The sequence below is a fragment of the Lutra lutra genome, chromosome 5 (genome assembly GCF_902655055.1).
Source record: "Lutra lutra chromosome 5, mLutLut1.2, whole genome shotgun sequence".
NCBI lineage: Eukaryota > Metazoa > Chordata > Mammalia > Carnivora > Mustelidae > Lutra > Lutra lutra.
The window spans coordinates 49442601-49458235 of record NC_062282.1 but is presented as its reverse complement, the minus strand read 5'-3'; the positions used below and the strand labels follow the sequence as shown (position 1 = coordinate 49458235).

The 15635-nt window shown below is 42.8% G+C and overlaps 1 long non-coding RNA gene across 3 annotated transcripts in view; it reads right to left on the bottom strand.

Moving 5' to 3' along the window:
- Positions 1–15635, bottom strand: part of LOC125100075 (uncharacterized) — a 202682-nt gene that overhangs the window by 165595 nt on the left and 21452 nt on the right. Inside the window, exon 3 of one of the 3 annotated variants that reach the window (XR_007127436.1) lies at positions 14511–15221. The exons of the other annotated variants lie outside the window; for them this stretch is intronic. This is a non-coding gene — a long non-coding RNA (uncharacterized LOC125100075). Of the gene's footprint in view, positions 1–14510; positions 15222–15635 lie in introns of those variants that run through there. 3 annotated transcript variants of the gene reach the window in all.

Here is a 15635-nt window from a genome sequence, read left to right as displayed (position 1 = left end):
CTGGTTCAGTCGGTAGAGCATGTGACTCTCAATCTTGGGGTTGAGAGTTCAAGCCCATGTTGGGTGCAGAGATTACTTAAAAATAAAATCTTAAATGAAATGAAATGTAAAAGGCTTTCTCTATGCAGCATTCCAGAAGGCTTCTTCTACCAATTGATCAGAACTGATGTTTATGACAAAACTTGTTTTGGCACTCTGGTTCCTGTCCAACCTTCTATTTTTAGAAAAAGGAAAAAAGACCCAGGGTAGGGATGTGACATCCACAAAAAGCAAGCTCGTTGCAAAGCCAGAACTCAAAACCAGCTTTCTGCCTCCCAACTGAATGCTCCTCCCAACACTCCACTGCATCCTGCCTCTTCTGCCCCCACCTAGGAAAGCCCTTCTGGGGAAGACCCTTTTACATAATAAGACATATAAATGGTTTGATCACAACATCTGTGTCAATAATATCCTGATAGGCTTAGAGCTGGATTAAGAAGGGGACTGGTTGGGCAATCAACACTCTATTAGGGGCACTAGAAAATAGTTGCAAATGTAAGAAAGTGGAGAACTTGTCTCAGCAAGGCATTCTATGGAATTGGATGAAGTAAGTTGTTCGTGGTGGGACTGGGGTGCAAGGGTCCCCTGAAGGAGCCGTCTCACTACCAACAGATGCTTTCTTTCTTTCTTTCTTTCTTTTTTTTAAGATTTTATTTATTTACTTGACACACAGAGAGAGAAATCACAAGCAGGCAGAGAGGCAAGGGTGGTGGGGGGGGGGGGGAGCAGGCTCCCTGCTGAGCAGAGAGCCCGATGTGGGATTCGATCCCATGACCTTGAGATCATGACCTGAGCCGAAGGCAGAGGCTTAACCCACTGAAGCACCCAGGCGCCCCCAACAGATGGTTTCTAAACTGGTGGCCTGATTAACTTTTATTTTGCAGAGTGGAGCAATAACAAATACTGGGGACGATAAAGAAAAGAAGGAAGACTGACAAAAGCTAGCTGCGCGTCCTCTGTACTTCCTTCAGGCATGTTCCTCTACAGTAACAGTGAACCAATCTCTGATTACCAATCTAAGGGATCACAGTATTTTGGGTCTGCTCTGAGCACCAGATCATTGATCCTCAGCGTATAGTAATGTCTCTAACCCGCTTTGTTCCCTATCCTCCCCTAACTCCAACAACCCCTAACTCCACCCATCCTTCCATCTTACCTACTCTACGAAGGCTTCCCTAACTTCCACAATGCCAATGGTTACCAGTTTCTCCTTTTGAGTATCATCTGTTTCTTAATTAGGCCTTGGGAATACACCACATGTTATTAGCAAGTATTTCTCTATGGAAGGACAACCTGCTTCTTCTCCACCAGGCACAAACTGTTCCTTTTCCCTTGTATGTATGCCATGTAGCGCCTAGTTGATGCTGCCATTGCTCAAAAAGTATCTGGTGATTAAATGGCAAAAAAAGAAAAACTCACATTCGTTTCTGGACTTGACTTTCAGAGGGTCCATGGAGATCTTGGTGGCACACAGAGTTTCTTCTTCTCAAAGGCCGATCTGACTGGGTCCTGTGCCAGTCATGCAAGGATTCTGCTTATTCTGCTTGGAGAAGCATGATTTTGACTTGCCTAAACTGTTTCTTTTCTTCTTTCTTTCTTTTTTGGTAACTGACTCCTATTTTATCATAGTATTGCACATATAGTAGCAATTTTTCTTTTTAAGATTTTATTTATTTGTCAGAGAGAGAGAGAGAGAACACAAGCAGGAGGAGCAGCAGGCAGAGGGAGAAGCAAGGTCCCCACTGAGCAAGGACCCCAATGCAATGTGGGACTCAATCCCAGAACCCTGGGATCATGACCTGAGTTGCAGGCAGACCCTTAACCAAGCATCCCACTAGTAATTTGTTTCTATTTGCTCTCATGCCCAAGGCTAGCAACAATTTGTGGTGAGGCCCGCAATGTAATTTATTTTATCCTCTATCACGCAGGCCAGAATTAGAGAGAAAGGTAGGGAAGCAAGAAAAGTGGGGCAGGAATAAGAGAAGGATGAGGATAATGTGAGTTCGCTGATAAATGCAAATCTTTATCTAGAACACTGGTTCTTAACTTGAGGAAGAGTCTGTCCCCCAGGTAGGTGCCAGATTAAATACAGTACACCCAGTTAAATTGACAAATTCTAATACTTATTCATTGTTTCTCTGAAATTCAAATTTAACTGAGCATCCTGTATTTTTATTTGCTAAATCAAGCAATCCTATCCCAGGGGACTCGTGGCAATGTCTAGAGGCATTTTTCATTGTCGTGACTTGGGGGTGGTTAAAAGACAAACTGAGATATATTAAAATTTTTAAGAGTTTATTTGAGCAAAAAAATCTATTCAAATTGGCAGCACCAAGCCCGAAGTGGCTAGAAGCATTCCTGCGACAAGACTTTAGCAGAGAACACACGGAGGCAATGCAAGGATGACTGGCTACAGCTTGAGTGGTTTGGTTGCCTTCGTTGGGAAAACCCAGTTGGATGTTTGTGATTAGTTGTCCTTAGGGTTTGATTTCTTCACCTTGAGGCATTTATAGGTTTACGTTTTGCTTAGGTCTGCTAAGGTTGTAGCACACCCTCAGTCTAATGGCCTCCTTGTTTAATCAGTTTAACTGGGCGCTACTGGCATCTAGTAGGTAGAGGCCAGAGATGCTTCTAAAAATTCTCTAACATCCAGGACAACACCCCCCTCCCCAGCTGCAAAGAATGATGTGGTGCAAAATGTCAACAGCACCACTTGGATGGTGCTTGGATAATTTTTTATCTCTAAAAAGTGCCTAGTATGGCTAAAATGGCACAGTAGGAAAACAGTCCACATGTGTATGTATAAGCATATATATTTTTTCCCCACAGAAAAACTATTTGCAAAGTTGCTTTCTTTTCAAATCCACAAGCTAAGATAATCTAGAGCTTCATAATGGTAATTTCTCCCCGGGGAGATATGACAAAATTCAGATCACATTCGGGGGAAATATACTCAGAAATAATAAGTGATTTTCCAGGATCCCACAGAGGCCAAGGAAAAATAGAATTAAAACTCAAAACTGCTAAACACATTGCTCATTGAAATAAACCCAGCCTATCTGCACCTCTCCTCCGCTCTCACCGTGCTCAGAATAGGGCAATTGGGAAGGGTTTTAGTTTTCAAGAGGAGATCAAAAGTTTTCACGACTGATTAGCATCCAGAAAGCAATAGCTTCCCTTAACCTTGAGATGCAAATAGCCCAAGATTGTCAAGGGATCCGAAGGGCTGGAGGATTTGATGGAAGATCAAATTCCCGACATTTCCAGGGCAATTAGTTTCACATGCAAAGTCACAGGAAGGTCCTGCCTACTCTCCAGGAGCGGTAAAGCTGTAATAAGACTCCGAGCTTCACAAACTTGGACTAATTGGCCTGCATCCAGCCGGCAGAGTTCATTATTGTTATCCCATCTCCTAGAACACCGAAGGTGGGTAGAAATCTTTCTACTCCACCACCACTAGGCACGGGCTTCTTTAATATTTCCCACTTCGGATCACCAGGCATAAACTCTGGGTACTGGGACTGCCTGGCTAATTATTCACACTCGAGGAAAGGAAAGGTCTGAAATTAAGTCAAATCTCTTTGCAGATGCCTCTTAAAATGCCACTGGAAGGTGAGTCCTGGCCACAAAAAGGTTTAAAACTGTTCAACATTTTTTTTCTGATAGTTAAGGAAACCAGGGAGGAAGTTGTTGTCAATTACAGCCAGGACTTTGGAGCATGAGCTAAATTGATTTTGAAAGATCTGATTACTGAACCGCTTCCCTCACCCTGGCGGCCAGGGCTGGAGCCACGGCTGAGTTCCCCGAACGTGCTGTGGCAGTCGAGATCCAGCCAGGTGGCCGCATCCATGTGGTGACTCAAATGCAGCCTGTTGTCACGATGGATTTTCTGCTCACAAATGTACAGTTATGCCTGCATGTCTTTTTGTCATCGACTTGGCTCTCTCAAGGGCAACATGTCAGCTTCCTCCAGGGCCATTTAATGGCTGGGGAATCTTCCATTGGGCGACCCTGCCTGACTGACAAGGTATATGACAACCCCAGATTCTCTAGGGCTTTCACCTCTATGTTTCTCTGCCTCTGGTACTACCGATGAGGCTTCACGTTATGCAAGCTAGCAGCATAACGGCCAGAGGATATGGGCTGCAAAGATGTGCCCAGGGAGAAGTGGCCAGCCGAAGATGCCGGCGCAGTCCCTACGGGCAAGACTGACTCCCCACTGAACATCCTGGCATTTGCTTCCTCACCTTTCTGGCTTTCCACTAACCTTTCATGCAAAGGTAGGGTTGGTAACAGGAGGCCTGGTCCTGCAAAGGTTTCTGCCCACTTTACCTCTCAGGGGTGCTTGTAACCATAAGCTGTTGTGGTTAGGAACAGGGTTCCGCATTTTACTAGCTTCATAATCTTACACAAGTTATTTTTTAACTACACTTTTCTCATCTATAAATGTAGGATAACGATACTGAGACTGCAAAGAGCTGAGGGAAGCAATAAACGAACTGCTTGCACATGGTAAGGACTCAATAAATACGACCTTATTTGTTGGTCCGGGCGGACGTGGTGGTGGTAGTTTGGGCTTCCCCTGTCACTCAAAGGCATGGGCAAATTCAAGCCTTCAGGTCCACTCTATAACACTCACAAAAGTGAAAGAAAAGCAAAAAGAAAAGAAAGAATGAATCATAAAGGGGGAGAAAAAATACTCCAAGTTGATGCATTTTCTTTTTTGCTTGTTGCATTCTAAAACCTCTCTCCCGTCCCAACCTGTCTCAGTGTCCTCCTCCTGCCCTGTTTTTACGAGAATCGCTGCCACCCACTGACCTTTACTCAGACAGCCCTCTCACGTGCACACCAGTACTGTTAAAATCCTGCTGTCCGGGACATCAAAGCTCCCACTGTCTCCGACGCTCTGGTCTCCACCATCACAGCATGCCCACCGGAGTGGCTTGCACGCTGGCAAAGCACACTGCTGCCTTCAAGGGGTGACCTAAGGGATGCTAGGAGGCCATGCTTGCCCGAGAGCCTCCCCACCCTGGTCTGTCGCAGAGCCTTCCTTTTGTCCTCACTGCTCTGAAATGTCCAGTGTGAAACTTCCAGTTCCGGCAACATCAGGCCACGGACTACTAGAGAGATGTTCATTTATTACATGAGAGGAAAGCCGTGTCCCTTACTAGGTACTCACAAGAACTGAGCAGATGAGTGCACTGAAAAGAGAGCTGGGTGAGAGCTGGGCCACAGGATGAGGAAGTTTTGATGGGATCTTAGGGAGAAAACATTTTCCTGCAAGAAAAGCAGGCGGTTCTGGGGACCGTAATTGCCAGGGGAAGAATAAGGCCTTGATATCCAGGAACTTATAGAGTAAGATGCCCAAGAGACGGTAGGCAGAGATAGATGAAAGGTCACCTTCTCCCACTTCACTTTTAGTAGCTGCATCCTGTCTCCCTGAACCAGAAGGCAACGCTGTCTGGCTGGGTATGCATATTCATGGCCCCACGCTGCTGCAGACAGAAAGGCATGAATATCTTAAATCGACTTTTCTGGTTCTGTCATGAGTATGGAAACTTGCGCAATCACACTGTGGAAGGCAGGAAGTTTGCGGGGAGAGATCATTACCTTTTTGAGCTTTGAGAGCAATAAACTTTTTCACCTGCAAGGTTTGTTGGGTAACTGATATCAGAAGTAAGGGGACAGGGGAAGGGTGCTCCGTGTGGGGCTTTTATCATGTCCCCGTGGTGGGTCACTTTATGTGGGAAAAGGACCTAAGGGTAGAAAGAGCAATAATAAATGGAGACCAGAATAGCACGGAGTTCAAAAGTGTCTCAATTTATAAAGTTACTTGGGGTTACCTGGAGCACCTGAATTATCAAATGCAATTTTTATTGATTTGCACAGATGCCATTAACATTTGGCATCTAACTCTTCCATGCCTACATACCTAAAAATAAAAATAAAAAAATAAAACTTTAAAGTGGAAAAAAACCAAAACCAAAACCCAGGCAGATGTATTAGGATAACAACTCTCCCCACAAAATCTCAGTGATTTGACAGAAAAAGGTTTATTTCTCATTCCCATCACAGTGCAATGTGGGATGCTGTCTCTCAGGTACCCAGATCCTTCCAGTGGACTCTCTTTGGAGTGGGTAAAGAAGGGAGAGGGGGAGAACACAAAGAAGGCTTCCTTGTCCTTACGCAGCTCAGCCCAGAGGGAACTTCCATTATTTCAGCTTATATCACATTTGTGGGAACCAATCATACGCCCCAGACTTAATGCAAGGGGCTGGAAAAACAGTCTAGTATGTGCCCAGGCAGAAGAGAACATGCACTGGTGAGCACTTACCATAGCAAGGGACACTAATTTCAGCCTCTAGTCAGCTTAACATTTGTTTTTTCCCTTCATTAACACAACATATAGTGCAGATATGACTGGGCCGAGCAAGATTCAAATAACTGGATCAGAGAAACAAATCATCTTTCCCTAGATTGGCACATCTTTGGCAGGTTTGCTGTCACTTCCTATTTCCTGACCATGGCAGACGTGGCTAATTAATCATGATGTTCCTTCCCTATAACTCCAGCCACAGCCACACAACCTTTCTCCGTTTAGAACTGCAGATGTTCAAGACCAAGGGATCAGAGCTGACATACAAAACAAAACCTCTTTTCATGCCTGATTCTTTTAGATGCCTGATTCACTCCTCACATTTTATAAACAAGGAAACTGAAATGGAGGAAAGTAGAATGACTTCATTTATCCATTGACAAAATTATATTTTGTCCCTAGTATATACTAGACGTTATGCTACGTATAGACAATATTCCTTCAAACAAGATGGAGGCCTGCCTTCGGGAACTTACAGGAGAGTGGGAAGTCAGATGAGAGGATATGTAATTATAATACAGTATGACAAGTGCCATGAAGGAGGTAAGGGCAGGATGCTATGGGAGGACATGGCAGTGACAACTAACCTACTCTTGATGAGGTTCAGGGGAATCTTGCTGGAGGAAGAGCCATCTATGCTAGTCATGAAAAATGAACAGACTTTAGCCCAGCAAAGAGCGAAGCTGAAGGATAAGAACCAGCCTGTGCAAAGACCAAAAGGTAAAAATGAAGATGGCATATATAGAAAACTGAAATTTATCCTGACTGGAGTCGACGGTGCAGAGAGATGGAATTAAGGGTATACCAATTGGTCATCGCTATGTAACAAACCACCCCAAAACTCAGTGACTTAACATAATAACAGCATTATTATTGCTCATGAGTCTATGGGACAACTGAGCAGATTTTCTAGTCTGAGCCATGCTTATTTGGCTAATGTCTGGGCATTAGCTAGCTGCATAGCCTGGTTTCTGATAGCCCTGGCTGTCACAGCTGGGCTCTCCTCCAAGTAGTCTCTCATCTCCCAGCAGGCTAGCCTGGCCTTGTCCACATGGCAGTGGCAGGGTTCCACAAGAAAAAGCAGAAGCACTCCATGCCCCTGATGCCCAGTCTCAGAATTGACTCAGTGCCACTTCCAGTCCATTTGGTAAGCCAAAACGAGTCACAAGGACAGGCCAGATTCAAGAGGTGAGGAATCACACTCTACCTCTTAATGGGAGAAGCTACAGAATCTTTTGGCAAAGCACATGGATATAGGGAGAAAGAATTTAGGCCACTTCTTAAAATCAATCCAGCACAGAGGGAGAACAGTTGCAAGCAATAAACCTGCAAAGAACATAAAAAGAGTTGTTCAAATTCAGGTGCTTAGAGAGACAACAGAGAGCCATGGAGGAGTGATATGTTCAGATACAAACTCTACAAAAGGGTTGCTTTAATCCAAAACATAGTTGATGAAGGACTAGATCATGGCAGGAGAGATGCACTGCATAGTGGTCAGATTCAAAGCGATAACTACAGATACTATTCTGGGGCTTAAAAGAGAAGCATCTAAGGATACATAGTTAGTGAGTGGCAAAGGTAAAATTAAAGCCAGGTCTTCTACATCCCAATCTGATGCTAGTGCCCTTCTTCCCCGGAATACAATATTCCAAGTTCAGGAAATTTCCCATCACTCCCCTACCAGGTACAGGGATTCCTTGGCTTCTTTCTGAATCCATCTCCAGAACACAGACACACCAAGGCCATTCTAAGAAGTAAACCTCATTGAAATGGGAAGCCCCGCTTATCACGCTGTCAGTAACAGAAAGCCTTTGGAGATAGGGAAATAACAATAGACCCTAATAACTAGCCTGTCTACCAGGTGTGGCTTAGAGAATCATTAACCATCCTTAGATAAATAAATCCAGGCCATTGCTTATCCAGAAGTGTGCTTCTCAGAATTGCTTATGTGAGAAGCATCTCAGGGGCAGATCAGCACCAGCCATGAGCACCTACCCTTTGGACTTTCAATATAGGGCTCATATTTTAAACCAGTTCATTTCCTCTGCCCACACCTTCTTAATCCTCTGGCATGTCTCTCCCAGCCAGCAGTTCGCAGGCCTCCGTTTAACGTCAACTGCACTAGTGAACGACTTCCCCAGAGCTTCTCATAGTGAATCCATGTTTGCCAAATAAATATTGCCTATATTTTGTCTAATCATTGCAAACATACCCTCCAAATTTGATGTAAGTCTATCTGATGGATTTTACAGGTCACAGAGATAACAGAAACTACCTCTATTTATAATGGATACCTGCCCCTCTGCTTGGACTGTAGGCTGTACTTTTCTGCCAAGGGGCTCAACACATTTTGTGAATGTTGTTTCATTTCATAGTACACTATTGGAATTAGGTTCAAGTCAGCTGTCATTACTCCTTATCTTCCCCCAGGTCCAGTGTGACGGCTGAGTGCAGCCAAGATGACCTCAGTACTCCTGCCCATCCTTTCCACTGCACACCCTCTTTCAGCAACTCCCTCCGAAATGTGGAGTCTCTATCCCCAACTCTTGAATCTGGTTTGGCTTCAGCATTTGCATGAACCAACAGAAGATGGCATATGCGACAGTGGGCAACAAACAGGCCTTGCAGCTTCCAGTGCGGCTCTCCTGGAGCTGCTGCCATGTTAATTAATGAGACCCTGCCAGAGAGCCTGCCAAGCTCGCTTGCTAGGTGATTAAACAAGAGTATGTGTACTGAGTCCCTAGCACATCCAAGATGTGACAGTAGATGTGAGTTTCTCACCTCATTTTCTATAGGAATCAGTTTCTATCCAGGTAAGACTTGAATTAAATTAGTAATTTTCACACATTTCTTTTTTAAGAGTAGGAGGATAGTTTTTCCTTCTTCCTTGCTCAGAAATGTACTAAGGGCCTGGCGTGATGATGGCCAGTTGGTATGTCAAATATGATTACCATCTGAAGGACAGCAGCAGGGCTCTTCAAAAACCCTTTGCCCCTTACTGAGAGAAAGGGTTCACTTTGTAATATGTTCTCAAGCAATGAGCACAAAGAGTACTTTGAGTTCTGAATACTAAGTATAGTTCAAAAATCCAACTCATTGGAGGCAGAAAGGAAAATCACAGGCTTTACAACAAAGTCACTCTTCAGGTTCTCAGAATCACTTGAAAAGACCAATTTTACTGTTTGTCTGCCAAACCTGAGTTTTTTTGTCCTATGGCTGCTAACCATGTAGGTCTCCACGGGTCACAAAGGCCTCAGAAGCAGAAAGACTGGGCTGCTGGGGCAGGAAAAACCAGTCAGACTGGTGAAGGGCAGTGCAGCAGGTGGCAACTGGCTCCTTCCTTGGAGTCCTTTGAGGTTTATAAGGAGAAAGGGGTGGTAGGTGGATGAGGGCAGTGGAGAGGGTGGTCTGATAGTTTCTTGCCAAGACTGTGTGTGTGAGGGCAGCAGCAGAGTTGATTACAGCCTAAAACCTGGAAAGCTGTGAAGAGAAAAAGATACAGCGCCTGCTAAAACATCCTGACCACCATTAGGAAATACTATAATAAAACCAGGGTCAGAAGTTCTTCAAAAGCACCCACCCAGCGTTCTGATGCATGCTGTTCCCAGTACATAGGGTACTGCGGGCACTGGGGACTGAGAGTAGAGAAGGAGGGAAGTGAGAAGATCAAGAACTTCCACAATGAGGTGTTTGTTGGGGCCGTAGGGCGGGGAAGGCTACCCATATGCCAGTTTTCTTTGGCGTGTGAGTTGATGCTTGCCAATACTTGCAATGAACTGAAGTCTGTATGAAAGTTATTTTAATGAGGAGAAACTGTGACTCAATTCTCCATTTCTCAGTGATGTCTTATGTTTTTATTTTTCTAAACCACACAAAATCCACCTTCCTGCCCTATGCTGTGACGTCAGTGAGAAGATTGGCATCTGTCATTTTTGCGGCTTCCTCTCTCTGCCATAGTCTGCATCAGAATATGGGGAAAACAGAGGTAAGAGCTCGGGTTCAAGCCCCAGCAGTCACTATTATCACCACTGAGCCCTCTAATGTATGCAGGCAGTTGAGAGCGGCTCTCTCCGTTGGTTGGTGCTGGCTGCTCTGCCTGTTCCTTCATTCTTCCTGTCCCTAGGTCGCCAGGCCACAGGGGCTGAGACACTCTTCCCCAGAGCACAGCAACCCCACACCCACCTGCTGGCCCACAGCCTGCAATTTTTGCAGGGCTTCTTTACAAGAGGCAGCCTGGAATTCAGATGCTCTATACAGAAGTTTACGAACCCTATCCCTCTCAATCTACAGGACAGAACTTGAGCACAGCCCTCTCGGCCACAGAAGGAAAAAGGTTGTCACTGCACCTTTGGATCACAGAACCCACATTCAAGGCTGCCTGTCCTTCCTCAGATGTGAATGGAAAATTGAGCCACTCATTCTTTGCCTCTGAGTTTACCACAGTGAATAAAATAAAGCATAAGCTAAGGAATTATTAATGACAACTTGCCTGATGCCAAACCGGGGTAATTTCTCTATCCTCCCACTTTGGGTAAATAATAGAAAACCTTTATTGATAAGCATAGAAATGCAGAGGTGCTTACACAGCTTGTTTGTGTTTTCTTTGTCCACGCTAGTATGGTCTCTAAGACAGTAAATTCCCTGGGAGTCATCACCAAACATTTACTTTTCAATATAATTACACTATGTTGCACAACTAGGCGTTATTTATGGTGAGCCCTTCTAATAATGATTATCATCATCATTATTGTCAGATATTACCATTATTGGGAGAGCTTATCTTGTGATAAACACTACACCAAGAGCCATACATGCATTAACTCATTTTATGCTTGGAACAAACCTTTGAAGTAGGCATTATTATCCCCACTTTTCAGCTGTGAAAATTAAATTTCAGGGAGATTACATTGCCTATGATCACTAGCTAATACATGTAAGAACTGAGATCAAGGACACATGGTCTGACTTGAGAACCCAAGCTTTCCACCTGAAAGATACACAGTCTTCCTGTCACATACAGGATATGTCCAAGAGTGACTCATGAAGCTCCTGCCCACCTTTCCAGACAAGTACAGCCACACATCACATTTCAGATCCAGTAAAGAACACATAACCCCCTGAACACACCCAGCTGTTTTACACACTGGAGCCTTAGTTCATATGGGTCCCTCTGCTGGGATCACTTGCTTCCCACCCCCTTTTGATCATACATCTCACAAAAAATCAGCTGAGACACAAGGTCCCTAGAAGATCTTTCCCAATCCTTTCCCCAGGTTGTTTGTATACTCACTCTGTTGTCCCCTAGCACCCTGGGCATTCTTCTGTCACTGTCCTTCCCACACTGCACTGTAGTATTTTATTTCCTGTTTATCTGTCCTACTAGACTTTGAGACCCTTTAAAAAACAGAAGATATATATATTCATATACACACATCCATACATACACACATATATCCTGTTATATATAATATATATTTATTATTATATATAACATATTATATATCCTATTATATATAAAATGTTTACCTATATTTTATTTATTTATACTTTATACCTATGTTTAATCTCCAACACTTAATATATTCTCTATTCTATATCAGATGGTCAATAAATATTTGCTGAGCTCCACTACCAACAATGTTCAGTGTTTCCAAAGCTTATCTAAAAGTATTACCCACAGCTTTAGAACAATAGGTAAAAAATGATACCCTTTTAATTCAACCAATATTTATCACAAAATCACAAAAAGTACATGAAGGGACCTTGGAGAAAATTTAGTTCCAAATGGTATATAGATGAAAGACTCTGAAATGGGGAAAAAGGAACTGAGTTCAAGTCCCTCTTAACTACTTCCAGCTTAGGCAAAATGGCAACCTCTTTACATTTGGTTGGCTTATCTCTGGAATAGTGTTAAACATATCTTATCAGGCACAAATGCTTGGTGAGAGGATCAATTGAAACAATATTTATGGATATATTTTGCTTACTAAAAACATTATATAAGCAAATGTTTTTGTGTTGTTTTTGCCTTTCACAGAACCTGGGGCATAGTAAATGTTCAATAATTGCCATTAAAATGACTTAATACTTGGGGCACCTGGGTGGCTCAGTGGGTTAAAGCCTCTGCCTTCGGCTCACTCAGGTCATGATCCCAGTGTCCTGGGATCGAGCCCCACATCGGGCTCTCTGCTCTGCAGGGACCCTGCTTCCTCCTCTCTCTCTCTCTGCCTGCCTCTCTGCCTACTTGTGATCTCTGTCTGTCAAATAAATAAATAAAATCTTTAAAAAAAAATAAAATAAAATAAAATGACTTAATACTTAAACCCTTCATTTCCTGGTTATGATATCAGAAATTAGATTAAGTAACTTGCCTAAGATTCTCCCTAGACTGCAAGCTCACTGACCACAAATGTTTTTTGTTTTTTGTTTTTTTATCCCCAGCATCTATCCCAGTGCCTGGCCTATGGTAGGTGCTCCTGGCCCATGGAGGTGCCCCTCCCTTCCAACATTCATGGAAGGGAGGAAAGGAGGAAGATCATAAAATTGGGAGTGACTGAAAGCTCCAGAGTGGCTGATTCTCTAGTCACAGGTTTTTCCATTTGATCATGGCACTGGGTGCTGTAGGTCGGTGATTTTCAAAGTGTGGTCTTGAGAATCAGCAGCATCAGCATCACTTAGGAACTTCTGAGAAATGCAAATTCTCAGGCTCCATCTCAGACTTGCTGAATCAGAAACTCTGGGGGTGGGGCCCAGCAATCTGGGTTTGAACAAGACCTCCAGGGGATTCTGATGCTTGCCAAAGTTTGACAACCATTGCTGGAGGAGAAACTCTTCATTATCTGCCTATGTTTGAGAATAAGTGGACAGAAAAAGGTGAATTTATTTATAGCTTTTAAATAATTTATTCTAGAAACCTAAATGCACAGTACTTTCATTGTCATTTCCTACTAACTTGACACACTTATGATATAAGGGGGAAACATTTCTGGAAAGATTACATCAATAATGCAATACATTTTTGGTTAAAAATAACATTTACTGAATTGTTTTCTAAGTATAGAAGACTACATAATCGTTGTTAATAATAAGGATAAAACTGAAAATCGTAGTGACACTTCCATAGAGCTTACTGTATACCAGGCACTATTCCAAACACTTTTCCTATCTTTTTTTTTTTTAAAGATTTTATTTATTTATTTGACAGACAGAGATCACAAGTAGGCAGAGAAGCAGGCAGAGAGAGAGGAGGAAGCAGGCTCCCTGCTGAGCAGAGAGCCCGATGCAGGGCTCGATCCCAGGACCCCGGGATCATGACCTGAGCCGAAGGCAGAGTCTTTAACCCACTGAGCCACCCAGGCACCCCACACTTTTCCTATCTTAACTAGCTTATTACTCAAAACAATCCCATGAGACAGGTACAGTTTTTATCATCCCCATTTTATTATTTTTTTTAAGATTTATTTATTTATTTATTAGACAGAGAGAGAAATCACAAGTAGGCAGAGAGGCAGACAGAGAGAGACGGGGAAGCAGGCCCCCTGTTGAGCAGAAAGCCTGATGCTCGCTTGATCCCAGGACCCTGAGACCATGACCTGAGCCAAAGGCAGAGGTTTAACCCACTGAATCACCCAGGCGCCCTATTATCCCCATTTTATAGAGAGGTAGAGGTTATACAACTTGCCAAAGGTCAAATGGCCTGGTAGGTCCACGATTTGTGTTCATGCAAACCAGCTCCAGGGTCCATGAGATTAACCACTATGCTATATTATAAATCACCCTAATTGAGAGATTATCACTGATTATTAATAATTATGGAGAGAAAACTTGGTGTTTTCCTTCAACTTAACAAATACACACACACACACACACACACACACACATATATATACACATCTGGGCATATATATACACATCTGGGCATACATACATGTATATATACTCTATTGATAAATATATTTATTTACAATTAATTCATTTACATGTAAATAATTATAACAGTTTTTACATTTTTAACTTTTTTTTGTATTTTTTATATATGTATTATAATTTAAAAAATAAAATCAGGTCACATGCGATTATAACCTAGTTTCTTTCATAATAATTATAAATATAATAGTATCACAATTCTAAAACAATTGTAATGTTGTACTTAATTCTCTTCAACTTTATTTAATTAATTCTCTAGTGGTGGACAAAAAAAAATCGTAGCCAATATTTTGGATGATACATAACATGGTAATGAACATCTCTGAACTTAAAACGTAATGATTATGCAATTCATTTTTTTATCTCTGCATAACTCTCCAGTGTGGGCTCACACAAATAATGAAAAGTAACTCTCTCCCAATAGTACATCTAGTCCATAGATGTTCTTACTTTAAAACTCTATAACAGCAAAACTGAATTATACCCCATAGCCCAGCAGCTAGACTATCAGATCATTATACAGGTCATTTAAAAATACTATGAATGACAATTTCATTATCTTGATGTTAAGGAAACCACAGGTACTATATCATCAGAGAGTCAGAGAGGCAGTGATGGAAGAACTGAAGAGTAGTCAAAGGTCAGAGTATCTGTGAAAGGAAATAAAAGCTCGCCTTGCATGTAGATTCATGCCATGGGTGAAACGGTATCTAGAACACAGCAGATGTTTTATAGGTGAGTGAATATTAAGGCATGGTAAATAGATGAAAACATGTAGGAAACTAGAGACAGGGAGAACACAGGACCTCTTTCCTGACTTCTCTGAAAATGCCATTCACTCCATTGTGGCAGAAAACTTGACGATGATCACACACCAGCACTACGGAGAAATACAAAAGCAAAACACATCAGTTCCATACAACCACATTCCTGGTATGGACTTCTGGGGCTCAGCATGTTTAGGTCCGACCTGAGGTCTCCCAAAGCCAATCTCCCAAGGAACTCAATGAAAACCAAAATACTTAAGCCAAATTAGAGGTGCCCAGGATGTCTGCTGCAAATAATAGGATCTCTGTGTCTACACTAACTACAGCAGGAAGGAGAGGCATGATTTTAACAAGATGTAACATGATTCTCCAGACTTAACCAGAGGGTCAGTGATGGGAAATGTTTAGGGAGGAGACAGGTTGATAGTGCCAAAAGTTTCAGGAAACCCCCTTTTTTGGTCTGCTGCGTGCGTGGGGGAGGTCTAAGGAAGGAATCTGGATAATGAAACACCCTGCAATCCCAAAGT